This window comes from Protopterus annectens, chromosome 13.part0 (genome assembly GCF_019279795.1).
Source record: "Protopterus annectens isolate FY-2018-M chromosome 13.part0, PAN1.0, whole genome shotgun sequence".
NCBI lineage: Eukaryota > Metazoa > Chordata > Ceratodontiformes > Protopteridae > Protopterus > Protopterus annectens.
The window spans coordinates 3076201-3102277 of NC_056747.1; the positions used below are offsets into that span (position 1 = coordinate 3076201).

Sequence of the window (26077 nt, forward strand, 5' to 3'; positions counted from 1 at the left end):
GATAGGGTGGGGGGGCATCTTTCAGGGACAGACAGTCCAAGGCGAATGGACCAATTTAGAGTACAATCTGCACATCAATGTTCTAGAGTTGAGGGCAGTGTTTCTAGCGTTGCAACACTTTGCTCCCCTTCTTCCTCTAGGAACTATTGCAGTTCAGACAGACAACATGTCCGTAGTCTGGTACATAAACAAACAAGGGGGATCCAAGTCTTATCAGCTATGCAGAGAGGCCATGAGAATCTGGCAATGGGCAGAGTTCACGGGTCGCTTTCTGATCGCAACGCACATCCCGGGGTCATCCAACGTCATAGCCGACAGGCTGAGCAGAGCAATCCTGTTGCCTCACGAGTGGTCCCTCAAACAGTCAGTTGCGAAGAGGATATTTCGCAAGTGGGGCCAGCCTTCCTGCGATCTGTTTACGTCTCCAATGAACGCCAAATGCAGGAGCTACTTTGCCCTATTACCCCCTCCAGGGGAAGTCCCCAGGGACGCGCTGGTGCACGATTGGCCCCCGGGTCTCCTGTACGCTTTTCCTCCCTTTCCCCTGATTGCAAAGTTTCTGCAGAAAGCCAACAACCTGCAGAGGACGATAATCCTCATTGCCCCATTCTGGCCTCGTCAAATTTGGTTCCCCTTTCTGCTGGCACACTGCATTCGGGGACCCTGGATCCTGGACCCAGAGCCAGATCTACTGACCCACTCGTCAGGGGTTCCACACCCCTCGCTCTTATCACTCCATCTAGCAGCTTGGCTGCTCCGCTTCCCTTCTTAGCCAGGTCTGATCTTCTCTCACCTGCAGTTCAGAATATACTAGTGGCTTCTCATAAAGCTTCCACTACAAAGACCTACACTAGTAAATGGAAGCGTTTTGTATTCTGGGCAAACTCACAGCATTTGGACCCTGTCATAGCTCCGTTAAACAAGATCTTGGAGTTTTTAACAGAATTGTTCCACCAAGGATCTTCTCCTGCCACTTTAAGAGTGCAATTGGCTGCCATTTCCAACTTTCATGTGGAAGAATGTGGGGCACCTATTATGGCTCACAGACTTTGTAAGGCCTTTCTGAAAGGGTCTTTCCATATTAGACCACCAGTCAGAACTCTTACATCTCCTTGGAATCTAAACCTTTTATTATCTAAATTGATGTTACCTCCATTTGAGCCAGCCTCCTCTTGTCCATTGAAGTATTTGTTGTGGAAGACCCTCTTTTTGGTAGCCATTACATCGGCTAGACGGGTGTCAGAGCTTCAGGCTCTTTCTATTAAACACCCTTATCTGATCTTTCACTCTGACAGAGTATCTCTTCGCACTAATCCGTCCTTTCTCCCCAAAGTTTGCTCCGTTAATAACATTAATCAATCCATTGAGCTCCCTACCTTTTTCAAAAACCACTCCAATAAGTTGGAGTATATGTTACACAAGTTGGATGTCCATAGACAACTTAGATTTTACCTGGATAGAACAAAGGATCACAGGAAATCAGATCAACTTTTTGTAGCCTTTGCTGACAGCAGGAAAGGTGTAGCAGTGACTAAACGAACCCTTTCCAAATGGCTAACTGATTGCATTATATTTGTTTATGCTACTTCGGAACAAACTTTACCTGTCAAACCCAAAGGGCACTCTACAAGATCAGTGTCTACTTCCCTGGCTCATGCAGCTCGCCTACCATTAGACACTATTTGTGCAGCTGCTACTTGGTCTAAACCACATACATTCATCTCTCATTACAAGGTAGACAGGGTTTCTAGGGACAGGGCAACCTTTGGTTCCACTGTGCTCAAGAACGTTCTCCCGTGAGTTCCTCAGGAACATGGAGCTAGGGACGCTACCCAGGTGTAGAACAAGCGAGATCGAACACTCTCACATTTAGAAGTTATGTCCTTACCATAACGTTCCATGTGGAGTGTTCATCTCGCCTTTGTTCTTACATTCCCACCCTCCCACCCTCAGGAAGAACGTACAATTTGGTGCCTGGTCTGGATTATTTCGCTTCTGCTTTTGCAGTGGTTGTATATATATGTATATCTTGTGTGTATATATATATATATATATATATATAGATAAGTGCTTATGTAGTTATGTTGTTTTTTTGCATGAATAGGCTCTCTTTCTGACTTCTGGTTTGCTTGCAAACTAGATCTGAGGTAAAGGCAGAGGGGAATTGTGGGAATTAGGTTGTCTCGAGCTTCTTCTCGATGCAGAGCTTGCAAGCGGCCGACACGGAGCCGAGGATCGGCTCCGAACCCAGGTGTAAGAACAAAGGCGAGATGAACACTCCACATGGAACGTTATGGTAAGGACATAACTTCTAATTCCTATCATACCTTGCCTGCGCCTAGAGTTCCTATGGTGGGCAGAGGCCTGCCACCAAAACAAAGGACTGCCATTCACACCACTCCCTGCCGCCCAAACCTTAACTACAGACGCATCAGACTATGCATGGGGGGCTCATCTGGCAGGGAAGTGCATTCAGGGCAAATGGAGCCCAAATCAGATGCACCTTCATATCAATCAAAAAGAAATGCTAGCTGTACAGAATGCACTGACAGCCTTCAAGGACTACCTTCATCCTGAACAATTACTGATAAAACTGACAACACCACGGTTATGTGGTACATAAACAAGCAGGGGGGTACACACTCCTACCCCCCCTGCAGACTATCCATGGCATTGTGGAACATGGCCTTGAGCTACCAAGTACAACTACAAGCGCAATTCCTGCCAGGAAAGCAGAATGTTCTGGCAGACGAACTAAGCAGAAATCTCATGGACCCTCACGAATGGAAACTGGAACCATGGAGTTTCAACATGTTGACACGCAAATGGGGGAGCCCAGACATAGATCTTTTTGCCTCACCCAAGAACTACCAGTTGAACAAATTTTGCACAAGAACTCATCACAAAAAGGCCTGGAAAGTAGATGCTGTGTCCTTCAGCTGGAAAAACCTATCGGTCTATGCCTTTCCCCCTCTGTCTTTGCTCTCCAAAGTTCTACTAAAAGTCACAGGGCAAATCAAAAATTATTTTGATTGCTCCAGACTGGCCTCGCCAACACTGGTACCCAGTCCTGCGCAGTGTGTCACACATTTCTCAGTGGCACCTGCCTCAGACACCTTCCTTACTGTCTCAGCAGGGGAACCAAATTATGCACCCTCAGCTCCAAACATTGAATCTTGCAGCTTGGCTAATCACTTAAATTCACCCTTAGCTTCCCTCAGCAAACCTGTCATGGATGTCATTTTGGATGCGAGAAAACCTAGTACTAGAAAATCTTATGCTGACAAATGGAAAAGATTCTGTGCCTGGAATCAGTCTTAAGGAATGAGCACAGGTGGTGCCCAATTTACCTCAGATTTTGCAATACTTAACCGAGATGCTTCATAAGGGCCTGTCTTTTTCCTCCATAAAAATCCATGCCTCATCCATTTCAGCTCATTACAACACAGATCCCCCCTCTTCTCTCATCCTCTTCTAAAGCATTATCTCAGAGGGTCCAAAAACTTGAGACCACCCAAGAGAGCTCCAACCCCTGCCTGGGACCTTAACTTTGTATTGGAGAAACTCACTCTACCTCCTTTCGAGCCAGCTGCAACTGCAGACTTAAAATTTCTTTCCTGGAAAACAGCCTTCCTTTTAACAATCTCTTCAGCTAGAAGGATATCTGAATTACAGGCCCTTATGGCAGTGGAGCCTTTCATCATTTTTCTTGCGGACAGGGTGTCACTCAGGACCAATCAATCATTCATGCCCAAGGTGGTATCCAGTGTGGCTCTTATTCAGTCCATTCATTTGCCAACTTTCTTTTCCAATCCACAGAACAAGGGAGAGTGGATTCTGCATTCATTGGATGTACACAGACAACTTAGATTCTACTTGGACAAGACCAAATCTCGAAGAAAATCTGAACAACTGCTGGTAGCATTTGCTGCAGGGGCAGAGGGGAAGGCTATTTCAAAGCAAACCATTTATAAATGGATACGCCATTGTATTCATTTCTGTTATAAGCACCATGGAAAACCTATCCCCCAGGGGATCAGATCTCATTCAACCAGGGCTGCATCTACTTCAGCAGCCTTTCTCAGAGGTGTTCCTACCAGGGATATTCTAGAAGCTGCTACCTGGAGTTCAGTTCATACTTTCACCAAGCATTATCACTTATCAGTTTTCTCTAAATCCAGAGCTGGCTTTGCCCCTGCTGTTTTGCAGGGCCTTATAGCTGGTCCTAATGCAGTATAAGTCCATCCTCCCAACCTTAGCTTTGGGAATCTACCTAAATGTAATGACTGCAACAGTGAAACACAATGAACATAGTACAGTTGGTGTACACTTACCATACATGTAGATGTTCGAGTGTATTCACTGTTGCAGTCCTGGTAACCCTCCCTCCAGCCCCCTGTTTTTCTTTTACTATACCTCTTCTTTCTTTTATTGTCCTTAAAAGCCTTTTAGGTGTATTTGCTTTTGTTTGGAGGTATATTTTTGTGTTTCTTATTATATATATATATATATATTTTTTTTTTTTTTTTTGCTCCCCATTTGGGGGGCACCTGACTTCTGGGGCAAGAAAAACTGATGTAATCGCGTCATCTGCATGTTTTATACCCCTAACGACCTGACGTCCTGGAAGAAGGGACAGCAACCGATGCAGGACCCAAGACTTTGTTAAACAGGCCGACTGAGGGCAACCTGCCAGCAGATTACCCAAATGTAATGACTGCAACAGTGAATACATTTGAACATCTACATTTATGGTAAGTGTACACAGCTGTACTTTTATTCTTTGCTTTGATGACCTTTTCAAAAAAAATCCACAAGAATAAGTAAGCATGACCTGTTTCTGACAAATCCAAACTGAGATGGTCCAGTATTTGGAAGTTCTCTGTGTCCTGATGAAGTCCATACTAAGTTTTTCCATGGCTTTGCATACGACGCCTGTCAGGCTTATGGGTTTGAAATTGCCTGAGTCTGTGGAGGGTCTTCCCTTGTTCAGGAGAATGACTATAGCTGTTCTGCAGTCGCTTGGTTTAAAGCCTCTATAGAGGCTGAGGTTGAAAAGTGTTGTTAGGGTGTGGCTAAGTCATGCTTCCTGTTGTAAGATGCATCCAGGGATACTGTCAACATCAGCGATGCAGCATTTTTAGCTTTTGATATCACTTTTAGGACTTGGCTTTTGTAATAGCTGGAGGTGAGCCAGTTTCATATATATCTTGAGGGAGAGACCGGGGAGACAGAGGTAAAATTAGAGCTAAGTTTATCAGCCAGTAGGTTCGTTATATCTTCAGCCTCAGTGGTAGGTAGCAGCGCTCCCAATCAGCTCAATGCATTGCACAATCTTTTACACAAGCTGGCATTCCAAAAGAACATTCAAAAGTCGTTTTTGACTCCTTCACAGAGAATTGTGTACATGGGGTGTTAGGTTGATGACACCTCTTTTCCAAGAGCTTTTCTTCCGCATGGGAAAAAAAATAGATGCAGATCTGTTTAGAAGGTTTTATTCTCAGACGTCAATCACTTCGCGGGAATACCTCAGGATTTTGGGTGTCATGGTATCTGATTCTTTTGATACTGCTGGCAAGACACAGCATGAGAAAGGTAACAGTGGTATCTGAAGTCTTTTTAGTCCCAACACCAACAGCCTTTTGGTAGAAGAGAAATCATTTGATGGAGACAGCAAATTACTTAAAATGTGTGTTTGCCTTTATCCTTCCCTCTTCCAAAGCGGTCAGTCACCACAGACCCTTTAAACTTTGCTTGGGATGCAGTTTCAGGAGGGACAACAAGGACAGCTGCAAGTAAATGCATAAAAAAGTGATGCTTGACCTGCTCAAGCCACTCAGCTCCCTGAATCATCTTTGGTTCCTGGGACCTCTTCAAGTTGTTACAGACAGTACCACAGTCATGTAGTACATCAAGGGGGAATCAGGCTGTACCCCATTGCAGACTATCCGAGTTAGTGTGGGATGTAGCTTCACAGCACAGGCTCACTCTGCAGCCATTCTACATCCTGTCACAGCAAAACTATGTGGTGGACAAGCTGAGCAGGGCAAAGGCAGACTCTCACATCTGGAAACTAGTTCGGGAGGGCCTTCCAAGATTGGATCCAACATCATCATCCCTCCTGTCTTTTCCCATTTTGTTCATGGGGTCGGGGTGCTGTCAGCTGTCATCATTTCTCTCCCTATTTAGTTACGCTCTCCTGCCTTCTTTGGCAATCATGCCTGACTGTTTCGGGTCTTTTCTCACACAATCCATCCACCGTTTTGCTGGATGCCCTTGTTTACTCTTGCCTTCTTCTTGTCTGTCCCAAGTCATCTTCACCAGATTGTCTTCTGCCTTTCTGCTCATGTGCCCTAACCACCGTAATCAGGTTTCCATACCATACAGTAATACTGGTTGTGCCACTGCCTTACTGTTCAGCTTCTTTGCCATTCTTCTGTCATGTACTACACCTGACATGTTGTGCCAGTTGGCTGCAGCCCCTCTGATTCTAGCTTTGAGCTCCTCATTCTAACTTCCCTTCTCCTCAACCACTCCTCCTAGATACTTGAAGCTGATAATTTATTCCACTATTTTCCCGTATATCTCAGTTCTCAGCTTCTTCTGACCCCCCCATTTGTTGCAAGTACGCCTGTTTTATCTGTACTCAGTTTCATCCCATGTCCCTTCAGTTTTGCTTTCCACCCCCCTAGCCTTCACTGATGTTCTTGCTCAGTCTTCCTGTAATGCCACATGGTCAGCATGTAATGCCACATGGTCAGCATGCAGCAACTTTGTTGATCTTTTCCCTCCTACCTGTTTGCTAATGTAGTCCATCACCAGTATGAACATCAGTGGGCTTGGAGCTGAACCCTGATGAACACCCGCTGCCACTGGGAACCCCTGTGTGAGATTGAACAGTGCTAGTACTTAAGTCATTGGGTCCTTCTAAATAGCTTCCACTAAATCTACCAATATTTCTGGGAATGTGAACCACCACAGACTTGTCCAAATCAGCTTTCTTTCAGACCTTGTCATATGATTTCTCCAAGTCTAAGAATGCCCATTTGGGCTCCTTCCTCATTTCTAGCTTCTTCTCAGTTGTCTGCCTCACTGCAAACATCTGGCCAGTTGTGCTGCATCCTAATCTGAATCCGAACTGCTCAGCTCCCGTCTTATTTTCTACTACTATGCATGTCCGTTTATTGATCACCCTCTACAGAACTTTCATGCAGTGTGACAGGAGTTTTATATCTGTGTACTGCCCACACTTGAGTGTCCTTTGTAACAGTGGCACTATGTGTACTGCCCACACTTGAGTGTCCTTTGTAACGGTGGCACTATGTGTACTGCCCACACTTGAGTGTCCTTTGTAACAGTGGCACTAGTATGCTTATTCTCTAGTCATTTGGGATACTCCTTCTCTCTCCATACTGGTATGAGTACCCTCAGGTGCCATTTTTCCCCTGTCTTGTCTTGCATCTTTATCATATCTGCTGTTAGTCATTTGGGATACCCCTTCTCTCTCTCCATACTGGTATGAGTACCCTCAGGTGCCATTTTTCCCCTATCTTGTCCTGCATCTTTATCATATCTGCTGTTAGTCATTTGGGATACTCCTTCTCTCTCCATACTGGTATGAGTACCCTCAGGTGCCATTTTTCCCCTATCGTGTCCTGCATCTTTATCATATCTGCTGTTAGTCATTTGGGATACTCCTTCTCTCTCCATACTGGTATGAGTACCCTCAGGTGCCATTTTTCCCCTGTCTTGCCTTGCATCTTTATCATATCTGCTGTGACCTCATCTGAGCCTGCTGCTTTCCCTGACTTCATTTTCCTTAGTGCTGTTCTTACTTTTTCTAGGATGGGCTGTTCCTTTTCTCTCATCATGGGCTGTTTCTGAGGCAGGGCAGTTTTTGTGGGGTTTTCTTCATTCAGAAGCTGCTAGAAATACTCCTTCCATTTGGCTTTGATGTTTTGTGGACTGGTAAGCAGGCTGTTGCTGACACCTCTTATGAAGAGTGTCTGACTGTTATTTACTTTTCTGTCTTTGCCTTGCAATCTGATATAGTTTCTTTGTGCCATCTACTGAGTCACTTTCCAGAAGCTGGTAAAGTGTCTCTGCCTTAGTCTTTGGTACTGAAGTTCCTTTCTTAGCCAACCAGTATAAGTTCCTAATGCAACGACACACTCCTTTCTCCTTCCAAATGTATTACCACAAACAAATCTGTCCCAAAAGAAACCACCGACTGTGGCAATAAAAGAGGCCAAATAGTAAAGCAAAACTATTTATTCTAGCGCTTTGGTGTTTCCACCTTCAAGGAATAACCTTTTTTTTGCCACAGTCGGTGGTTTCGTTTGGGTCAGAGTTGTCTGCAGTATAACTTCCTAGCCTGGTCTGTCTTTTCTGTCTCCCACTTCTTCCTGCACTTTTCCTTTCTTTTGATGACTTCCAGGACTTTTGCATTCCACCATCAACTTTCCTTGTGTACCATACTTGGTTCAGATGCATATCTGTTCTACAGTCCTCAAACATGCTGTTTTCAGCAGCTGCCATTTTTCTTCACCTCCACCTATTTCTTCTTCTTGAGATGTTAGAGCCCTGAGTAATTCTTTGAATTCTGCCTTTTCTTCAGCCAGTTTCCAGGTCTTCATCCTGGTCTTTGTTGACCTTAGAGCCTTCTCTGATGACTGCTTGTGGTTGATGCTGTGGGCTGACTGTTTCACTGGGGATGACTTTGCAGTCACTAATTCTACCCCAGTCCCCTTTCCTTACTAGAAGTCTACCTGAGTTGCATGTTGGCTACTCTTGTTTGTGATCTTGGGATTCTCTCTCTTTCTGAACCATGTGTTGGCTACAATCAATCCATTTGCCAGACAAAAGTCTAGACTGTCCTCTCTTTCTTTATTCCTGTTGCCCTTCCCATGGGGTCCCAAGCAGTCCGCCCATCCTGCTCCATCTGTCTCTATATGTGCATTCAAGTCGCCCATTATCAACAACAATTCATGTTGTTCCTGCAAGCACTGTCTCAGTGCACTCTCTTCCTCAGTGTCACAACACTGCTGTAGGTTATAGGTTGAGATTATGAATACTTCCCTATCATTAGCTTAGAGTCTAATTGCTATGAGTTAGTCTGTAATTCTGTTGACATCCTCACTGCCTTTTGAAGCCTCTCCATCATCACAATTCCCACACCATTTCTAGTCTGTTCTCCTCGTGAGGAATAGACTCTGGATCCCAAGCCAAATGGTTTGCTGCACAGGCCTTCCATCTTGTTTGCTGGACACATAGGATGTCCAGCCTCATCCTTACCATCATATCATGTACTTCCAAACTCCATCCTGTCAGTGTACCTACATTGTGTGTAGCAGTTCTTAGTTCATAGTTGGCAGGTTGATTGATTTTGCATACAGTTTTTGCTCGACAGAGCTATCCCGGGTAACCCAAGGTGGGCAGTTGGACAGTGGCCAGCAAATAGCATATTGATCCAGAGCTGCTGGGTCATGGTGGACACACAGTGCTCAATAGGGGCACATAACACCTCCCACCATTAGCATGGGTCCCTGGCATAGGTCGGATCCTCAACCCACTTATCATTGGCAAATACCCATGCTTGACACTCAACATGACTTAATCACCTAGAGCTATATTTTACACTGTCTAATGGCTAGTCCTGCAACGACACACAGTCTGTGATCATTGTTCTATCCTGAGGATAGTGTGCACCACAGTAGATACCCAAAGCAGTTGGTCTATACAACTCTTCCCCAGTAGGGTGCCATGTAGAGTCTGTGCTGCTGCCCAGAGCTCCATTCTTTGGTGAGTATGAGATGGAAATACTCAGCATGTCTTTTGGAGTTGGGAGAAACCTCACAGAAACACAAGGAGAATATGCAAACCCCAAATGGGTATAGATCAGAGGTCAGGAGCAAAATTTGTACCTTCTGTGTGGGAGGAGAAGAACTTAACCATAATGCCGCCTGGTTTCCTTGATTTGATCCATCTCTGGGGAATTCGTTAATTAGACCTGTTTGTTTCCATTCTGAGCAATCAGCTGGCAGAATTCTCCTCCAGGATTCAGTGCAAGGCAGCCTGGAAGACCAGTGCCGTTTCTTTGCCTGGACAAGAATGTTCCTGTATGCTTTTCCAGCCTTTCGTTTGATAGCCAAGGTACGAGAAGGAATCCCCCAAGGTCATTGTGGTGACTTTTTTTCTGGCCCAGGCAACCATAATTCACTTTTCTTATGGAAATGGCCAGGGGCAGTTATTGGAGGCTTCCTAACAGGCTGGATGTAATCACACAAGAACAGTGTTTTTGCTACATCCTGACCCCAGTCAACTTCAGCAGACTATCTGGATGATGGGGGTCTTAATTCCCTTTAGGCAGCTGTTTACTGAGGAGATACAGCAGGTAGTAACAGAGGCGAGAAAGCCAGCTGCTATAAAATTATATATCCGTAAATGGAAAAGGGCCAGCTACTATAAAATTATATATCCGTAAATGGAAAAGGGCCAGCTACTATAAAATTATATATCCGTAAATGTAAAAGGGCCAGCTACTATAAAGTTATATATCCGTATATAACCTACATCCGACTATCTGGATGATGGGGGTCTTAATTCCCTTTAGGCAGCTGTTTACTGAGGAGATACAGCAGGTAGTAACAGAGGCGAGAAAGCCAGCTACTATGAAGTTATATATCCGTAAATGTAAAAGGGCCAGCTACTATAAAATTATATATCCGTAAATGTAAAAGGTTTTCTAGTTAGTAACAGAGGCGAGAAAGCCAGCTACTATAAAATTATATATCTGTAAATGTGAAAGGGCCAGCTATAAAATTATATATCCGTAAATGTAAAAGGGCCAGCTGCTAAAATATTATATATCCATAAATGTAAAAGGTTTTCTAGTTAGTAACAGAGGCGAGAAAGCCAGCTACTATAAAATTATAAATCCGTAAATGTAAAAGGTTTTCTAGTTAGTAACAGAGGCAAGAAAGCCAGCTACTAAAAAATTATATATCCTTAAAAATGTAAAAGGGCCAGCTGCTAAAAAATTATATATCCGTAAACGTAAAAAGGCCAGCTGCTAAAAAATTATATATCCGTAAATGTAAAAGGTTTTCTTGTTAGTAACAGAGGCAAGAAAGCCAGCTACTATAAAATTATATATCTGTAAAAATGTAAAAGGGCCAGCTGCTAAAAAATTATATATCCGTAAATGTAAAAGGTTTTCTAGTTAGTAACAGAGGCAAGAAAGCCAGCTGCTATAAAATTATATATCCGTAAATGTAAAAGGGACAGCTACTATAAAATTATATATCTGAAAATGTAAAAGGGCCAGCTACTATAAAATTATATATCCGTAAATGTAAAAGGGCCAGCTACTATAAAATTATATATCCGTAAATGTAAAAGGTTTTCTAGTTAGTAACAGAGGCGAGAAAGCCAGCTACTATAAAATTATATATCTGTAAATGTGAAAGGGCCAGCTACTATAAAATTATATATCCGTAAATGTAAAAGATTTTCTACTTAGTAACAGAGGCGAGAAAGCCAGCTACTATAAAATTATATATCCGTAAATGTAAAAGGTTTTCTAATTGGTAACGGAGGCAAGAAAGCCAGCTACTATAAAATTATATATCCGTAAATATAAAAGGTTTCCTAGTTAGTAACAGAGGCGAGAAAGCCAGCTGCTATAAAATTATATATCCGTAAATGTAAAAGGTACAGCTACTATAAAATTATATATCCGTAAATGTAAAAGGGCCAGCTGCTATAAAATTATATATCCGTAATTGTAAAAGGGCCAGCTACTATAAAATTATACATCCGTAAATGTAAAAGATTTTCTAGTTAGTAACAGAGGCGAGAAAGCCAGCTGCTATAAAATTATATATCCGTAAATGTTAAAGGGCCAGCTGCTATAAAATTATATATCCGTAAATGTAAAAGGGCCAGCTGCTATAAAATTATATATCTGTAAATGTAAATGGGCCAGCTACTATAAAATTATATATCTGTAAATGTAAAAGGTTTTCTAGTTAGTAACAGAGGCAAGAAAGCCAGCTACTATAAAATTATATATCCGTAAATGTAAAAGAACCAGCTATTATAAAATTATATATCTGTAAATGTAAAAGGGCCAGCTGCTATAATATTATATATCCGTAAATATAAAAGGGCCAGCTGCTATAAAATTATATATCCGTAAATGTAAAAGGGCCAGCTACTATAAAGTTATATATCCGTAAATGTAAAAAGGCCAGCTACTATGAAGTTATATATCCGTAAATGTAAAAGGGCCAGCTACTATAAAATTATATATCCGTAAATGTAAAAGGACCAGCTGCTAAAAAATTATATATCCGTAAATGTAAAAGGTTTTCTAGTTAGTAACAGAGGCAAGAAAGCCAGCTACTATAAAATTATATATCTGTAAAAATGTAAAAGGGCCAGCTGCTAAAAAATTATATATCCGCAAATATAAAAGGTTTTCTAGTTAGTAACAGAGGCAAGAAAGCCAGCTACTATAAAATTATATATCTGTAAAAATGTAAAAGGGCCAGCTGCTAAAAAATTATATATCCGTAAATGTAAAAGGTTTTCTAGTTAGTAACAGAGGCAAGAAAGCCAGCTACTATAAAATTATATATCTGTAAAAATGTAAAAGGGCCAGCTGCTAAAAAATTATATATCCGTAAATGTAAAAGGTTTTCTAGTTAGTAACAGAGGCGAGAAAGCCAGCTGCTATAAAATTATAAACCCGTAAATGTAAAAGGGCCAGCTACTATAAAATTATATATCCATAAATGTAAAAGGTTTTCTAGTTAGTAACAGAGGTGAGAAAGCCAGCTACTATAAAATTATATATCCGTAAATGTAAAAGGTTTTCTAGTTAGTAACAGAGGCGAGAAAGCCAGCTACTATAAAATTATATATTCGTAAATGTAAAAGTTTTCTAGTTAGAAACAGAGGCGAGAAAGCCAGCTGCTATAAAGTTATATATCCGTAAATGTTAAAGGGCCAGCTACTATAAAATTATATATCCATAAATGTAAAAGGATCAGCTGCTAAAAAATTATATATCCGTAAATGTAAAAGGTTTTCTAGTTAGTAACAGAGGCGAGAAAGCCAGCTACTATAAAATTATATATCCGTAAATGTAAAAGGTTTTCTAGTTAGTAACAGAGGCAAGAAAGCCAGCTACTGCAAAATAATATATCCGTAAATATAAAAGGTTTTCTAGTTAGTAACAGAGGCGAGAAAGCCAGCTGCTATAAAATTATATATCCGTAAATGTAAAAGGGCCAGCTGCTGTAAAATTACATATCCGTAAATGTAAAAGGTTTTCTAGTTAGTAACATAGGCAAGAAAGCCAGCTGCTATAAAATTATATATCCGTAAATGTAAAAAGGCCAGCTACTATAAAATTATATATCCGTAAATGTAAAAGGGCCAGCTACTATAAAATTATATATCCGTAAATGTAAAAGGGCCAGCTACTATAAAATTATATATCCGTAAATGTAAAAGGGCCAGCTACTAAAAAATTATATATATCCGTAAATGTAAAAGGGCCAGCTACTATAAAATTATATATCCGTAAATGTAAAAGGGCCAGCTGCTATAAAATTATATATCCGTAAATGTAAAAGGGCCAGCTACTATAAAATTATATATCGGTAAATGTAAAAGGTTTTCTAGTTAGTAACAGAGGCGAGAAAGCCAGCTACTATAAAATTATATATCCGTAAATGTAAAAGGTTTTGTAGTTAGTAACAGAGGCAAGAAAGCCAGCTACTATAAAATTATATATCTGTAAATGTAAAAGGGACAGCTACTATAAAATTATATATCCGTAAATGTAAAAGGGCCAGCTGCTATAAAATTATATATCCACAATTGTAAAAGGGCCAGCTGCTATAAAATTACATATCCGTAAATGTAAAAGGTTTTCTAGTTAGTAACAGAGGCAAGAAAGCCAGCTGCTATAAAATTATATATCCGTAAATGTAAAAGGGACAGCTACTATAAAATTATATATCCATAAATGTAAAAGGGCCAGCTACTATAAAATTATATATCCGTAAATGTAAAAGGGCCAGCTACTATAACATTATATATATATCCGTAAATGTAAAAGGGCCAGCTACTATAAAATTATATATCCGTAAATGTAAAAGGGCCAGCTGCTATAAAATTATATATCCGTAAATGTAAAAGGGCCAGCTACTATAAAATTATATATCTGTAAATGTAAAAAGTTTTCTAGTTAGTAACAGAGTTGAGAAAGCCAGCTACTATAAAATTATATATCCATAAATGTAAAAGGTTTTCTAGTTAGTAACAGAGGCAAGAAAGCCAGCTACTATAAAATTATATATCCGTAAATGTAAAAGGTTTTCTAGTTAGTAACAGAGGCAAGAAAGCCAGTTGCTATAAAATTATATATCCCTAAATGTAAAAGGGCCAGCTACTATAAAATTATATATCCGTAAATGTAAAAGGGCCAGCTGCTATAAAATTGTATATCCATAAATGTAAAAGGGCCAGCTACTATAAAATTGTATATCCATAAATGTAAAAGGGCCAGCTACTATAAAATTATATATCCATAAATGTAAAAGGGAAGTGGGAAGAAGTGAAAGATTGAAAAGACTGACCAAGCTAGGAAGGACTACTGGTTGGCTAACAAAGAAACTAAGAAAGAGGTTGCAATAGCAAAGAATAGGGCATCAGAGGCACTCTTGTCAGCTTCTGGAAAATGACTCAGTAAGGGGCACAAAGAAACTATACCAGGTTGCAAGGCAAAGACAGAAAGATAAAGAAGATAGTCAGACACCCTTCATAAGGGATTCCAGCAACAACCTGCTTACCAGCCCTCAGGACATCAAAGGCAGATGGAAGGTGTATTTCCAGCAGCTTCTGAATGAAAAAAAACCCACAGAAGCGGTACTGCCCCAGAAACAGCCTACAATGAGAGTAGAAGAGGAGCCCAGCTTAGAAGAAGTAAGAGCAGCACTAAGGAAAATGAAGTCAGGGAAAGCAGCAGGCTCAAATGAGGTCACAGCAGATATGATAAAGATGCTGGGTGATCTAGGGGAGAAATGGCTCCTGAGGGTACTAATTGCAGTGTGGAGAGAGAGGTGTATTCCAGATGACTGGGGAATAAGCATACTCGTGCCAGTGTACAAGAACAAAGGGGACATCCACAACTGTGGACAGTACAGAGGCATCAAACTCCTACCACATTGCATGAAAGTTCTGGAGTGGGTGACTGATAAACGGATACGCAGAATAGTAGAATGTAAGATGGGAGATGAACAGTTCGGATTCAGATCAGGATGCAGCACAATTGACCCAATGTTTGCATTGAGACAGATACTTGAGAAGAAACTAGAGAAGAGGAGAGAGTCAAACTGGGCTTTCCTAGACTTGGAGAAAGCATATGACAAGGTCCCAAGAAAGCTGATCTGGCCAGTACTGCGGTGGTTTGAAGTCCCAGAAACATTGGTAGAATTAGTACAGGCTATGTACAAGGACCCAGTGACTCAAGTACGAACAGTGTTTGGCCTCACTGAGGGGTTCCCAGTGGGAGTGGGTGTACACCAGGGTTCAGCTCTGAGCCCACTGCTGTTCTTACTGGTAATGGACTACATCAGCAAACAGGTTGGAGGGGTCAGAGCAACAAAGCTGCTGCATGCAGACGATGTGGCAGTACAGGCAGACTCTGATCTAGAACTTCAGCAAAGGATAGGAGAATGGAATGCAAATCTGAAGGCACATGGGATGAAACTAAGCACAGATAAGACAGTGGTAATGGCAGCAGATTGGGGAAATCAGAAGAAGCTGAGAATAGAGATAGATGGGAAGATAGTGGAACAGGTAAACAGCTTCAAGTATCTGGGAGGGGTGGTTGAGGAGAAGGGTAGTCTGAATGAAGAGGTCAATGCTAGAATCAGAGGGGGCTGCAGCCAACTGGCATCGAGTATCAGGTGTAGTATATGACAGAAGAATGCCGAAGAAGCTGAAAAGTAAGGTGTACAAGACAGTGGTGCGACCAGTACTACTGTATGGTACAGAAACCTGGGCAGTAAAGGCAGAACAGTTGAAGCTAGAGGTGATGGAAATGAAGTGCCTGAGAAGGGTGGTAGAATGCACACTGTGTGACAGATGAAGAAATGAGGACATAAGAGCAGAAGCCAAAGTAGCTCCAATTGCAGAAAAGATCAAAGAAAACAGATTACGATGGTATGGGCACATGTGTAGAAAGCAGAAGACAATCTGGTGAGGGAGATTTGGGACAGACAGGAAGAAGGTAAGAGGAAGCGAGGGCGTCCAGCAAAGAGGTGGATGGATTGTGTGAAAGAAGATCTGCGACAGTCAGGCATGAGTGTTGAAGAAGGCAGGAGAGTGGCACTGAATCGAGAGAGTTGGCGACAGTTAATACGATACCCCGACCCCATGTAAATGGGAAAAAAGAGGATGATGATGATGATGAAATGTAAAAGGGCCAGCTACTATAAAATTATATATCCGTAAATGTAAAAGAGCCAGCTATTATAAAATTATATATCCGTAAATGTAAAAGGGCCAGCTGCTATAAAATTATATATCCGTAAATATAAAATTATATATCCGTAAATGTAAAAGGGCCAGCTGCTATAAAATTATATATCCGTAAATGTAAAAGGGCCAGCTACTATAAAATTATATATCTGTAAATGTAAAAGGGACAGCTACTATAAAATTATATATCCGTAAATGTAAAAGGGACAGCTACTATAAAATTATATATCTGTAAATGTAAAAGGGCCAGCTACTATAAAATTATATATCCATAAATGTAAAAGAGCCAGCTACTATAAAATTATAAATCCGTAAATGTAAAAGGTTTTCTGGTGGTGCTGCGGTAGCGTTGTCGTTGCCCGTTCGATTCTCAGTTAGAGCGTCTTCTGTGTGGTGACATGCGTGAATGGGCGTTCCTTCATTGAAGGTTGTGCGTTAGGCCCGGCAAGCCAGCATGTAAAAATCTACTGCCAGTCATTAGCGGACCAGAGTTCCGCTGTGGCGACCCCTAACCGGGAAAAGCCGAAAGACACAAACAAACAGAGGCAAGAAAGCCAGCTACTATAAAATTATATATCCGTAAATGTAAAGGGGCCAGCTACTATAAAATTATATATCCGTAAATGTAAAAGGCCCAGCTGCTATAAAATTATAAATCCATAAATGTAAAAGGTTTTCTAGTTAGTAACAGAGGCGAGGAAGCCAGCTGCTATAAAATTATATATCCGTAAATGCAAAAGGGCCAACTGCTATAAAATTATATATCCGTAAATGCAAAAGGGCCAGCTGCTATAAAATTATATATCCGTAGATGTAAAAGGGCCAGCTGCTATAAAATTATATATCCGTAAATGTAAAAGGGCCAGCTGCTATAAAATTATATATCCGTAAATGTAAAAGGGCCAGCTACTATAAAATTATATATCCATAAATGTAAAAGGGCCAGCTACTATAAAATTATATATCCGTAAATGTAAAAGGGCCAGCTACTATAAAATTATATATCCATAAATGTAAAAGGGCCAGCTGCTATAAAATTATATATCCGTAAATGTAAAAGGGCCAGCTGCTATAAAATTATATATCCGTAAATGTAAAAGGGCCAGCTGCTATACAATTATATATCCGTAAATGTAAAAGGGCCAGCTACTATAAAATTATATATCCATAAATGTAAAAGGGCCAGCTGCTATACAGCTATATATCCGTAAATGTAAAAGGGCCAGCTGCTATAAAATTATATATCCGTAAATGTAAAAGGGCCAGCTGGTATAAAATTATATATCCGTAAATGTAAAAGGGCCAGCTACTATAAAAGTTTTTATCGTAATTTATGATTAGTAAAGTGTATCAAGTCTTTATAGATTTAGGAAAGGTACAAATTTAGGAAAGTTTACATTAATGGCATAGTTTTGTAAAGATGGGCATTCACAAGGCATTCTTAGAAGTGGGTTGGTTTTAATGATTATAAAAACATTAAATGTAGTGTATTAATGTATTTTCTTTAAGTTTTTTGCAGTGGGTTGGTTTTAATGATTATAAAAACATTAAATGTAGTGTATTAATGTATTTTCTTTAAGTTTTTTGCATAATTGATTTATTGGATCTTAATTGATCAATGATGATGTATTTAAGATGAGCAGCTGTGTGTAGTACTGTTTTAGTCTGAAGAAGGCTGGGGTATTTCCTTGGCCGAAAGCGCTTACTCAAATAAACAGTCCGTGCCTTTGCTGAGTCTCTCCGGTTTCATTTTATAGTTGTTATATCCGTAAATGTAAAAGGGCCAGCTACTATAAAATTATATATCGTAAATGTAAAAGGGCCAGCTACTATAAAATTATATATCCGTAAATGTAAAAGGGCCAGCTGCTATATAATTATATATCCGTAAATGTAAAAGAGCCAGCTACTATAAAATTATAAATCCATAAATGTAAAAGGTTTTCTAGTTAGTAACAGAGGCGAGAAAGCCAACTACTATAAAATTATATATCCGTAAATGTAAAAGGACCAGCTACTATAAAATTATATATCCATAAATGTAAAAGGGCCAGCTGCTATAAAATTATATATCCGTAAATGTAAAAGGGCCAGCTGCTATAAAATTATATATCCGTAAATGTAAAAGGGCCAGCTACTATAAAATTATATATCCGTAAATGTAAAAGGGCCAGCTACTATAAAATTATATATCCGTAAATGTAAAAGGGCCAGCTACTATAAAATTATATATTATAAATGTAAAAGGGCCAGCTGCTATAAAATTATATATCCATAAATGTAAAAGGGCCAGCTGCTATAAAATTATATATCTGTAAATGTAAAAGAGCCAGCTACTATAAAATTATAAATCCGTAAATGTAAAAGGTTTTCTAGTTAGTAACAGAGGCGAGAAAGCCAGCTACTATAAAATTATATATCCGTAAATGTAAAAGGGCCAGCTACTATAAAATTATATATCCGTAAATGTAAAAGGGCCAGCTGCTATACAATTATATATCCGTAAATGTAAAAGGGCCAGCTACTATAAAATTATATATCATAAATGTAAAAGGGTCAGCTACTATAAAATTATATATCGTAAATGTAAAAGGGCCAGCTGCTATACAATTATATATCCGTAAATGTAAAAGGGCCAGCTGCTATACAATTATATATCTGTAAATGTAAAAGGGCCAGCTGCTGTAAAATTATATATCCGTAAATGTAAAAGGGCCAGCTACTATAAAATTATAAATCTGTAAATGTAAAAGGTTTTCTAGTTAGTAACAGAGGCAAGAAAGCCAGCTACTATAAAATTATATATCCGTAAATGTAAAAGGCCAACTACTATAAAATTATATATCCGTAAATGTAAAAGGGCTAGCTGCTATAAAATTATATACATCTGTAAATGTAAAAGCGCCAGCTACTATAAAATTATATATCCGTAAATGTAGAAGGGCCAGCTGCTATAAAATTATATATCCGTAAATGTAAAAGGGCCAGCTGCTATAAAATTATATATCCGTAAATGTAAAAGGGCCAGCTGCTATAAAATTATATATCCGTAAATGTAAAAGGGCCAGCTGCTATAAAATTATATATCCGTAAATGTAAAAGGGCCAGCTATTACAGAATTATATATCCGTAAATGTAAATGGGCCAGCTACTATAAAATTATATATCCGTAAATGTAAAAGGGCCAGCTGCTATAAAATTATATATCCGTAAATGTAAAAGGGCCAGCTGCTATAAAATTATATATCCGTAAATGTAAAAGGGCCAGCTGCTATAAAATTATATCTCCGTAAATGTAAAAGGTTTTCTATTGGGTGCGAAGAAGATGACCAGCACCCATTCAAGGCTAGTCGTCTGGTTTTACAATATTTGTCAGAGTTACTATTCTGTGGGACTTATTTCTCCATCAGGGTTTATTGTCCATTTTAGCATGTCTGTTCATGGATCCTCCTCTTTGCATGCATTCTTTCAGTACATTAAACACAAACGTTTTTGGAAAGGATTTTGCATAAGAGTCCTGTAAGAAAACACATGGCCCTTCCTTGGGATGTTTACTTTGTGTTAGAGATGCTAACACTTTCTTAGTTTGAACCAGCTAACCTGTCTGACTTAAGGTTTTTGACATGGAATACAGTTCTACTGATTGCTCAGACCTCTGCAGGAAGGGTATCTGGTCTACAAGCTCATAGTCCTGCGTGGACTGCTGAACAACTCTTCTACGCAGTAGCCAGTCACCCCTCCTTCCTCCTTTAGCTGTGGGAATCGCCCACATGTCAGGAATACTGCAACAGTTAAATGAGACCGGACATAGTATGGTTGTGTAAGAACTTACCTTAACAGTACATTTCCTACTGATCAGTGTTCTATCCTGAGGATACTGTGCACCACAGTAGATACCGAAAGCAGTTGGTCTATACTACTCTTCCCCAGTAGGGTGCCATGTAGCATCTGTGCTGCTGCCCAGAGCTCCATCCCTTTTTCTCTGTCTCACTTCAGCCTTCAGTTTCTTATCCTCCTTTGTTATAGCTTTTGCTATGTTAGATGGATATGGTGGATTTGAGCTGTACTCCTCCTAGCTAACCAGTCACTTCTCTCGGTAGTCTTTAGCTTGCTGGCTTGGACATGGTCTGAGGATCTACACTCACACACCTGTTTGTATACCGTAGTGTTTAAGCTGAGGATGTCCTTCAAGGATGCATCTGCAGTCATCACATATGGGTTGTCCTGCCTCAGGCAGCCCTTCGGTCGGCCGGATTCCAAAGTCTGGGTCTGGCCTCGGCTGATGTCGCACTTTCCCCGACGTCAGAGCGTCTGGGGTATAAAAGCATCAGCCGACGCCATCTTCCCCAGTCTTTCTTGCTGCATGGTGCTTGAAGCAGAAGCAGTTCGCAAGTGCCGGTCGGTCAGCTCCTGTGATTCAGATACCGAAGACTTCGAAAAAGCTAAGTACCCCGTTGGGGACTCTTTCTTGCCTCAGCCGATGTCAGATAAAGTTAATAATTGTTTAACCTGTGGGAAACAAATACCTCATAAGAATTTCCACTCTTACTGCATCCCCTGCCTAGGCCCAGACCACGACGTCTCGGCCTGTTCAGCCTGTGCTTCCTTCAACCGACGAACTCTTAAACGTCGGTCGGAGTTTGCAGAGGAGTTTTTCGGGGCTAGTTTTGCTTATAAAATGCCGTCGGAGACTCCGACTTCGCATTTAGTCAAAAAACGGAAGGACAAGTACCGACACACGCGGGCCGCGGTTTTGGCTGAAACCTCGGTCAGGCCTACCGCGAGTGTCTCGGTTGAAACAGAGTCCTTGGCTCTTCCTACTACCGAAACCACGCAACCGACTACCTCGGCCCTGGGGGCCCCGGCCGAGTCGGTCATTGAATTACCTTCTGAAACCGGTGTCCAGGAATCTTCTGACACCATTACTGTAGATAAGTCTACTCCTGCACGTGGTGCAGCCAGACCCCCTGCTTCCATGTCCATTAAGGCTTTCTCTAGGGCTAAGGCTGCTAAACTTTCTAAGGATTTGCCTCTCAAAGTTTCCTCTCAGAGACCTTCTTCTAGCTCTCAGATTCTTACCCTAGCAGTGGATCTGATTTAATTAATTAGAGGCTCCCAACCACATCCGGGCAGGGGCTCTCAACCACCTCCGGACAAAAGGCCCAGGGTTGAGCCCTCTGATCCACAGTCTTCAGATGAGTCCACGGATGGCTCTGGTCTGTCAGATCACCAGGAGGAGGCTTATTCGGCCTACGAGGATTCTGATGCTGAAGAATCTATTCCCTCGGCCTCCCCTCCTGAAGAGTTTTCATTTGGAGAAACATTACACACTATGAGAGAACATTTTCAATGGCAGGGTCAGGAATTCTCTGATTCCAGAAAGAGATTTAAAGACCTTTTTACATTTACCTCAGCACAGGCCCTTAGCTAATACCTCCTGTTTTGAATGTAATTGATGATGTCTATTCAGATGCTTGTACTGCCCCTGACTCTCTCCCTCCGGCTCCTGCCAAACCTGATAGGTACTACAGGGTCCCGGATTCACATTTTCACCTGTACAAGGCCCACTCTGCTGATCCAGAAACTATTTCCCAGGGCCCTAAAGGGGTTGCAGCTGCCACTGCTAAAAATCCTCTACCCTCTGAAAGGGAGTCCAGAGCATTAGAGAGATGGGGTAAGAAAGTGTATACTTCTGCAACTCTTTCCATGAGGGCATTAAACTGTCAATTCCATATGATACAGTATCAAGAGTATTTACTAGATGAATTACATAAGAAACTGTCCTCCTCTGAACCCCTTGATCATAAATCCCTTCAGGATCTGGTGCATAACTCCCAGCAGGTTAGTAACCATTTCTTGCAGTGTGGTTATGATGCATTGGAAGCTTCATGTAGATCTGCTGTGACAGGTGCAGTTATACGTAGGCATGCCTGGCTGAAGGAACAATCTCTGCCAGACCATGTTAAAGCTAAGCTTTTGGATGCTCCTATGGAAAAGCAAAAATTATTTGGTGCCACGGCTCAAGAGGTTTTAAAGAAATTTGAAGAAAAGGCAAAATCTGTGCAAACAGTTAAAGACTTTCTGCAAGTCCAACCATCAAGATTCAGCAGAAATTGGCCTACTAAGAATTGGTCCTTTCCGGACTCTGACAGATCTTAAAGAGGCAGAAATAGACGTGCCAGAGGTAGAGGGCAAGCTAGAGGCTCCTACAGAGGCCGTCAGTGGCAGCCTCCCAACCAGAGAGGTGGTGCAGGAACTACAACTGCTACACCAGGACAGACTCAATGACTTTATTTTGACTCCACCGACCAGGGCTCAATTAGAAGCACCTTTGGGCGGAAAGCTTTCTTTATTCTCAAAAAATTGGCACAGCATTACAAGGGACACATGGACACCGCAAATAATAGACAAAGGATACAGGTTCCATTTCCACTCATTGCCAAAAAGAAAAGGCATGCCAAACCTGCCACCAAATCCGAGGGCAGAGGCTTTGAAACAAATTACCAACTTAATGCAAATGAAAGCCATAGAAAAGGTACCTCTTTCAGAACAAGGCCAGGGATTTTACTCAAGATTATTCCTTGTTCCAAGAAAAAAAAATCAATGGAGGCCTATTCTCGACTTGTCCGCACTGAACACGTACCTCATTGTGCCAAAATTCAAAATGCTGACTCTACAGCAACTCCTTCCCATGCTGGGCAAGGGGTCCTGGCTGGTGACTCTAGACCTCAAGGAGGCATACCTGCATGTCCCTATTCGACAAAGCTGCAGAAGACACCTCAGATTTCTTGCAGGGTCAGAGCATTATCAATTCTCAGCATTGCCCTTTGGCTTATCTACTGCGCCCAGACTATTCACGAAATGCCTGGCATCAGTAATTGCACACTGCAGACTTCAGGGGATTCAAATCTACCCTTATCTGGACGACAGCCTAATACAAGCGGACAGCAAGCAAACTTTGTTAAAGGACTTGGACTATGCCATCCACCTGTTACAGGCCTTGGGATATACAGTCAACATCCACAAATCAAGACTGGTTCCATCCCAAAGAATAACTTTTGTGGGTGCAGATCTAGACACAACCACCCAGATGGCTTTTCTCACAGAAGAAAAACAAGAACAGCTACCAGTTTACTTTCAGAATCTCACAAGACAAACTCAGATGACTGCAAGGAAAATCCTGCAGGCCCTGGGTTACATGGCATCTTGCATTCTTCTGATTCCACAAGCAAGGCTTCATATGAGGAAATTACAATGGTACCTAAGAAGTTTATGGACTCAGCACAGTCACAGCTTAGAAGCTCTGATCCTACTCATTCCTTGCCTTCAAAAGGAATTCCTGTGGTGGGCTCAAGCCTGCCGGTCGAACAGCGGGCTGCCATTCAGCAAGCCAAGAGCCAACCAAACCATCACCACGGACGTTTCAGACCAAGGTTGGGGAGCGCACATGGAGGACAGATGTATCCAAGGGCTATGGTCACAAAGAGAGCTGCACATGCACATAAACCAAAAGGAATTGCTGGCAGTGATGCACGCAATCGAGGCCTTCAAACCTTTCCTTCAGCAAGGCCACCTGCTCATAAGGACAGACAACACCACAGTTATGTGGTACATAAACAAGCAAGGAGGCACCCATTCCTACCCTCCTTGCAGACTGACAATGAACCTATGGGAACTGGCATTGAAACTCAACATACAGCTACATTCCCAATTCGTGCCAGGGAAAGACAATACACTGGCAGACAGCTTAAGCAGAACTACCATGGATGCACACGAATGGATGCTACACCCAGACATCTTCTTACAAATCACACAATCATGGGGAAGGCCGGAAATAGATCTGTTCGCTTCCCCCCTAAATCATCAACTGAAGAAATTCTGCTCAAGGACATACCACCCACAAGCATGGAAGGTGGACGCTCTCTCTTTCAGCTGGAAAGCTCTAACAGTGTATGCTTTCCCACCTCTTCCACTAATGACCAAGGTCCTACTGAAGATCAGGACAGAGCAGCCCAGAGTAATCCTGATAGCCCCAAACTGGCCAAGACAGCACTGGTACCCACTGCTAAAGAGCTTGTCACAGACGAAACCATGGCCTCTCCCCCTATGGCCACTCCTACTGACACAGCACAATTTCAGGACTCTACACTCTAACCTGAAAACCTTGCAGCTAACTGCCTGGAGAATACCATGACTCCTCCTCAGGATAACCTATCCCAGAGAGTGAAGGATATTATTATGGAAGCTCGCCGACCTTCCACAAGGAAGGCATATGCAGCAAAATGGAAAAGATTTCACACCTGGAACACAGCAAAGGGCCTAGATGTGACTGTGATAAATATGGCATACATACTGGAATATTTGGCAGAATTGTCCGACAGTGGCCTGTCTTACTCTTCCATCAAGATACATGCCTCAGCTATCTCAGCAGAATACAATCTAAATCCACCTGTCTTCTCTCACCCTCTACTAAGACAGTTTCTAAGGGGAATCAAAAACATTAATCCTCCAAGGAAACCACCTCTACCTACTTGGGACATTAATTTCGTGTTGGAAAAACTAACGCTACCTCCCTTTGAACCAGCAGCATCGGCAGATGTACAGTTTTTGTCTTGGAAAGCTGCCTTCCTTCTGGCCATAACCTCAGCAAGAAGAGTATCTGAGCTACAAGCTTTAATGGTGGTGCAACCATTCCTTATCTTTCATCAGGATAGAGTTTCTTTGAGGACCAATCCTACTTTCATGCCAAAGGTGGTATCCAGGGTATCTTTGAACCAAGCTATTCATTTGCCTACATTCTTCCCACAGCCTCAAAATAAAGGGGAGAGACTTCTGCACACCCTGGACATACACAGACAACTACGCTACTACTTGGACAGAACTAAAAGTTACAGAAAGACTGACCAGTTGTTTGTTGCATATGCTGATGGGGTGCAAGGAAAAGCAATTTCCAAACAGACAATTTCGAAATGGATAGGAAATTGCATTCGTTTTTGTTACTCCTTTCATGGAAAGACTGTGCCAGCTAACATTAGACCCCATTCCACGAGAGCCACAGCCACCACCACAGCCTTCCTTAGAGGGGTGGCTACCAAAGACATTTTAGAAGCTGCTACATGGAGCTCCGTGCATACATTTGCCAAGCATTACAATTTGCCTTTATACTACAGATCCAGAGCAGGTTTTGCTACAGCAGTCCTGCAGGGTATCTTAACTACACCATCCTTCACTTAGTACCTCCACCCCCAGTTTGGCTATGGTATTCTACCCATATGTGATGACTGCAGATGCATCCTTGAAGGACATAGTACAGTTTTGTACCTACCATAAATGTAGATGTCCGATAGGTATGCATCTGCAGTCAGGTTTACCCTCCCTCCTACCCCTCTGTGGTATTCCTAGTATGTTTACCCCTCTTTTAGCTAACTGGGGGAATCTATTATGGTGTATTTGTTTGTATATACATGTATATATATATATAATTTTGCAAATGTTTGGAATTTTATTGCATTTATCCAAA

The 26077-nt window shown here is 41.5% G+C and overlaps 1 protein-coding gene across 1 annotated transcript in view; it reads left to right on the forward strand.

Moving 5' to 3' along the window:
• The window catches only part of AP3D1 (adaptor related protein complex 3 subunit delta 1), a 3080434-nt gene that overhangs the window by 1284641 nt on the left and 1769716 nt on the right, over positions 1–26077 (forward strand). The gene's annotated exons all lie outside the window — the stretch shown is intronic.